The sequence below is a fragment of the Rhipicephalus sanguineus genome, chromosome 5 (assembly GCF_013339695.2).
Source record: "Rhipicephalus sanguineus isolate Rsan-2018 chromosome 5, BIME_Rsan_1.4, whole genome shotgun sequence".
NCBI lineage: Eukaryota > Metazoa > Arthropoda > Arachnida > Ixodida > Ixodidae > Rhipicephalus > Rhipicephalus sanguineus.
This window is the reverse complement of record NC_051180.1, coordinates 22,182,786-22,189,452: the sequence shown is the minus strand read 5'-3', so window position 1 is coordinate 22,189,452 and position 6,667 is coordinate 22,182,786.

Sequence of the window (6,667 nt, the reverse complement as noted above, 5' to 3'; positions counted from 1 at the left end):
AAGCGAAGCTATGCTGCAGCAGAATGATTAAAACTGCAGATTTTCCGTGCAATGCAAGCAAGTGAGCAATTAGCAAGGGTGGATCTTTGGCCTTGTTGGTGCGACATAAAAAAAAAGTGCTTGTGTGTGTGTTCAACTCCCTGTCCCGTCCTCGTCAATTCTAGTACTGCGCTTAACGTTATACATAAGTGAGCACACAGAGTATAGTCCATTTTGGCCCGTATATCTTGGGAACAAAGCAAATTAGGGCATATAATATTCAAACCGTGTTTTAACGTTTTAACTGTCATACACGCTTTTCGATAAAGAATTTTCGCCAAAATTGAGAGCGGAGTTTTTTAATTTTTTTTTCTGAAAATGAACTTTTTTGAAAAAAATAACTGGATTCTTTACTATCTTCTTCTTCTTTTATGCTGCGTGCAGGAAAACCATCTTGCGCACAAGTGTTACAAAGGTTCTTTTTTTAATATTTGACACTGTTTTGAAGTTTATGTGTAAAATAGGAAACGTGCCAAGGTGCATCAAACTTAGCAAACTGTTTTTTTTTATTTTCGGCCGTGTTTGCCATTTTTCCACATTTTTTCCTCTTTTGAGGCTAGCACAAGGAAAGCATCAATGTAATTCACAGTGATGCGTATTAAAACCAGCAGAAATAATTTTCGACCCAATGTTTAGAGTTCGCGTTAAATTTGGCCAGGAAAAAAAAATATTGCGGTAAGTAAAAGCAGCACGCATGTGCCCATAGGTAGACAAAAGAATTGGGAGCTCCCTCCGACTCACTAAACAAATATATTTTGCTCTGAGGGCTCACTAATACTCAGACTCACCAAAAGCTTCCCCAACCGGACTCACTCAGACGCAGACTCACCAAACTTTTTCTCAACCGTACTCACTCGGACTCAAACTCACCAACATATTACTCAGCCAGACTCACTTAGATTCACGGCTTGACTTGAGTCTGAGTGAGCCTGAGTGAGTCGACTCATGGGTCCATCAGCAAAAAATTAGCTTTTTCGATCATGGTGTCCGTGCTCTTTAACGCAAATATCTCGCATAATCGTTGCTCTACGATAAGCCTTTTGATCTTGTACCTGCAATTACGAGTTATCGGGGGTTTAAAACCAGTAAAGACATTTTTATGCAACACGCGACTCTCATGAGACATTTTTATCAAGAACTTTCAATGAAAGAGTTTGCGGGGGGAGGTCATGACACCCTCCCACTCCTACTCACCCCATCTAATCAATAAATATTGAAGTGGCACATAAAGTCTAGTGCTTTGAGATGTGTGTGAATAGACTTGAGTATAAACGTAAGCCGATATAAGGCTGACAGTAATGCTTCAGTTGAGCAGATAGGACCATAGGTTGGCTATAAAAGGTGGAGCTCACTCAGACTCACTAAAATATATTTTGCGCTTAGGACTCACTTGGACTCAGACTCACCAATATCTTCTTCAACCGGACTCTCTCGGACTCAGACTCGCTAAAATTTTCCTAAACCGGACTCACTCAGACTCAAACTCAATATAATATTACTCACCCAGACTCACTCAGACTAAGACTCACAGCCCGATCTGAGTCTGAGTGAGCCGACTCATGAGTGAGTTTGCCGGCCTGTGCCTGCGCCGCAAGCCTCATATGTTTTTTTTAGGTGCGAAGCATCTCTTGCTCGGGGGTATGTCCCACGGCGTGGGCGTCCGCACTCACACTACGCATGCGCAAATCTCCTCCTTCCCTCTCTCCAACAGCTGCGCGTTACTCTCTCCACTTTTCTCCCAGCACCTGCTGGCGCTTCTCCTGCGTTCTCGCTTCTGCTCTCGCGGCGCATGCGCTACTCTCCTCCTCTAGTCTCCTCTCCTTCAAGTGGTAAAGCGCTGCGCGCGTTCAGTCCAGCGCTTGCTTTGGTTGGCTCCTCTGAAATGCGGGCTTGACATGCCGAAATTCTTTCCTGCGCAACGCCGTGATGAGCGCCAGCGCATGCGCGTCCCCTCCCCCTCTCTCTCCTCTCCTACGCTGCCCCCCTCTCGCGCGCCTGACGACCGCGTTCACCGCTCGCCCTGCGAGAATCAACGGCCAGGCTAGAGGGAAGGCACGACGCGCGTAGTGTTCCTCTTCGCGTTCCACGATACGAGGGCGGTAGCATGCCCGAGGTCGGATCATGCCCAACGAACGCCAACGTAACACGATCGCGCAAGTGCTCCGGCTTCGCATCGCCTCATGGTCCCCTTTAGCGGGAGATGGTGTGATTTTTTTTTTGTTTGGGCGCGCTGAGAGCATTTTATGGAAATATTATTTTTGGTGCCATCCACTTTAAATGTGCCCACATAGCATTAAAAAAAGTCAGACAAAACAGAAATATTAACCGCACATGCATGTTTGTTCTCTCGTGGAATCACACTTTTGCGTCTTTTATACTCCCGAGGTCAGTTTTCTTTTTATGAACCTCCATGAGAGGGCGCACTTACGTAGAACAGTCTGGGGAGCATGAGGGCCGTCGTGATGCTCATTGTCGACGACATGAGGAAGAAAAGTCCGTTGGTCGTGAAAACGAGCGCGCAGCTGTGCAGGAACTGCTCGCTCGGCGTCGTTGCGCCCAGACTATGGTACATCGCCCAGAGGATGGCGCCGATCACCTGCGTGGAACCAGATGGCCCCGACGTCACCGAAGGTGGCCGCGCTTTGCACGTGCACACAGTTACATGCGCTAACTGATCCTTTAAATCACTATCAGTAAAGCTCACTTCGGAATAGAGCAGACGTATGCAGCTAGCTTTGTCTTGCGTTTTTAAAACAACGTCACTTTCTTATTACTGTATGTTGTGCAGACTAGGAGTTCTTCCAAGCAGGTTTATAACAATCTTCCTACTAAAATTTGACAATTGGTTCTGCGGAATCCCTCATGGTGACGGAAGTGTTAGGAAGGGGAATGTTTACAAGCACGACTTTGTAGGATTTCACCGTAGAATTTTCTTGCATAATTTCGTCCTATGAATTCCCTTGTAGGATTTGCTTTTAGGATTTACTTGTGTGGATGTCCTTGTAGGATTTCCTTGTAGCTTTGTACTGTAAATGGTTGGTGGCCAATTTTCCCTTTCATAATCCTACTGAAATTTGCAGTGTCACACGTCTACGTCAGCAACACTGTCTGGTCTGAAAAAGTCATTACAATGTAAAAAAATCAAGGCAAAGATAATTTTCTCCACAAGAAGCCCATTGGGCAAATTCATCAACATCGCTTACCACTTTTTCAGCAAAAACAGCGAGTTTAGCGTCCGCGTTTCTTTCCGTTTCTTTTTCTGTATTTCTTACCGTAATAGTAAGCTAAACATGTGGTCTTTACAATAGCTTGTTCAGTTCAATCCACTGCCATCATCTAAAAAAATCACTTCACGGCCTTAAACACCACCCCTGGCGTGCTTTTGAATCGTCTTTTCAATCTTTTTCTTTTTTAGTAAACATTGACGCATTCAACTTACTGAATGATGTTCTGAGTCCATTCCCAATTCTCGAATAGTCCCTCCTTTCTCCCATTTTAGTTTAGAATTTCAGCAGTACTGTTTATTTCCTAACTTAATATATCTATATATGTGCTAACAGGGCAGTAGCATCTGACCATATATAATGCCACGGTGATGGTTGTATTAGCGCTGTCACACAATGTCACGGCTGCAAATGACGTCACACGCGGCTGGTATACACCTTCGATTGCACAATCATGTTACTTTTACGCTAACATTTTATTTAATTCCGATATTTAGTAGCACAAGGATTCTATTGGATAAAAGACGCACAGTATGCGTACGATTCCAGCGTTTTACAGTAACAAGCGCGAACATGAGAAGCGTGACGCGTCCGCTGTACTCGCATTCTGCACCTGTTCGTAGTCCTGGTGAGCTGTGAGCGAGCGGTATGATGCGATGGACGACGCATCGTCACCGCTTTCCTCTGCCAGGGTCTACCCGCGGCTACACGAAGGGATCTCCTTTTGCCTGACCACTGCCACACTCCAGTCTCTTCAAGGAGGTTCTTTAATTCCTTGGCGACACTGGACTGGACATCCGGCTGTAGAAGCAGCCCGCCGCGTCCTCGGCCATGGACGCCACTTTCCTCTCCTCTTCCCATCTTTATGTTCCTCTCCCCATTTCCCTGTGGACGTTGAGACTTGCTCCCAAGTAGAGCTGCAGAAATAGCTTCTTTTCCTCTCCTCATCGTCTCCTCTCACTCTGCGTACGCTACAGAAACCACGTGAATATTGCCCACAAACTTACCACCTCGAAGACGTTGAGCCAGCCATTGGTCGTCTTCGTGTACTCGCGGAAGTACAGTTGCACCATGATGATCGGCTTGACCACTTGCAGTCACGCGTCGTGGCTGTGAACGTTCTGCCTGTGCGGGGCACGTTTGCCGCGTTTTAGATGATAATAACAGTATTAATATTGAAAATACTTAGTTCCATTCAAAAATGCAATACGACGCATCATTAAAGGGCTACTATGGTCATAATCATCGTCATGGTCATCATCATTTTTATCATCTCCACTGCAGGACAAAGACCTATCCCAATGATTTCCAATTTACCCTTCCTTGCGTGAACCGGTTCCATCATATGCCTGGAATTTCAATATTTTGCTCTACCCAACCCTCTGCCGACCTCAGCTACATTTCCCACCCCTTGGGATCCATTCCGTCGTTCTAACTGACCATCTGTCATTCGCATTACATGGCCTGCCAAGGTCCCCCTTTTCTTCTTAATGTCGCATGATTATCGGCTCCCCCTGTTTCTTTTCTAATTCACTTTGCTCTCTTCCTGTCTCATAATGTATATTATGGCTGTTAATTTGTGTTCCATTGGACGTTCTATCGGATTTTTAGTTGCAATATGGCGTTCAGAACTTCGGCTAGGAGGAATGAACAGGGGGATGACTTACAGGGACTTCAATGGTTTGAAGTTGATAATGATGATTATGATAGCACTCCAAAGGCTCGTTCACACCGGCGAGTAGCAACAGTCATACGATTAAGTTAGTCGTAAAGCGACCTATCGCAAATGGCCATTTTGGTCTCAGAGCGACTGCTTTGGCTCAATCGCTCGCTGCTCGATTTTTCAGTCAAGGTATTGCAGTCGCAAAGCTCTGAGCCAATCACGTGCGCAGCAACAGGACTTCAGCTTACTTTACGGGGCAATGGCAATGCGAGCTATATACGAGCAGACGTGAATTCTATGTGGCGACGTAAATAGTTCACACGCAGGTGTGAACATCGGTCGCTTCGAGTCACTTTTTAACCGCCACTCGCAAACGGTCGCGCGACTGGGGCTGGTCTCAGGTGTGAATGAGCCTTAAAGATGATTGGCACCTAAACGCTCAGGCGCGTCGACCATAGTCGGGTGGGTCAAATTAAATCTTAAAAATCAAATTTATACGAGGCTTTATGCCTTCAACATAAATTAAAAGTTGTTCTTAACGAATATTAATCTTAGAATACCAAAAAAAACTATTTTGCCTAAACAATAAAGAAATGCACAGGAAAACAAAAACAGCAAAATGAAAAAAAAAGAAAGTTCATTATGATGGAAGGCCGTGAGCTAATTAATATGAGCGATTGACTGAAGAATTAAATTGATTTGATTCACGTATGAATTTTTACACAGCCATGTGTATATTCCTGTCCGAGCGACCCAGCCCAGAAGCCCCGCATTTTAGCAGTGCAGTTGAAGGGAAGGGCGTACCAAGTTGCTGCAGTATAATTTTGATGGTTCGTTTTCTGAGGGAGGAAAAACGGTGACAATCCAATAGGAAGGGATCAACTGTCTCTTCCTCATTGCAAGAGGAACATAAGAGAGAGATCGCCAGACAAGATGGGAGCAAGTATATATTTAGTGTTGCGGTTGGAGACCGCAATCTTGTCATTGTTACTTTTGTTATTCTTAGTTTTTCAACATTTTCTACTTCAAGAGAAATGTAGGTGCTGCAAATGAGGTGAGGGTGCGAGACTTTGTGTAGATAATAAAAAGCATACTTTCTAAATATGACTGCAGCAGTGAAAGCCGCAACTGGAAGGAAAAAAACAAGCTGAGCCACAGTAGAAGTCTCTGCCAAAGTGCATGTGACTTCGTTTAGCGCAAGCCGCTTTGTGCCCAGGTACCCGACCTAAACGAAGTTTTTTCAAATGATTTGGACCAAGTAAACGTAATGATCTCAGGGTAGGCGATTTACCTCGAGTGGTTATTTCACAACACATTTATAATGAATCAGTGACTATTGCCACTGTTGTTATGGAAGAGTCCACTTTACGCATGGTTAAGAGCCAGAAAATTCACGGAAAATATTTGTAGAAAATTAAGGGGTCCTAGAGAAAAAGACCGGTCTATATTGGTGGAGAAAAGAAATTTCAACCCTATATTTTTCTCGATTTGAAAACCATCGGTTGCTCTAGAACATCTGCATTCATCTGTTTCAAGTGGAACTGAATGAGTTAAGTATATGCCACTGAATGTGATTTGCCGTGTTAGGGAAAACAGAGATGCGTCCTGTCTGCCTGAGCAGCACCTCAGCCTTTGTCATTAGTCTAAGTTGGCATGCTAAGGACACAATAAAGCATTCCGTCACGCTCTTTGTGACACGTCCCATCATTTTAGACATATTTTTTACAGCTTCTGCAGCGAT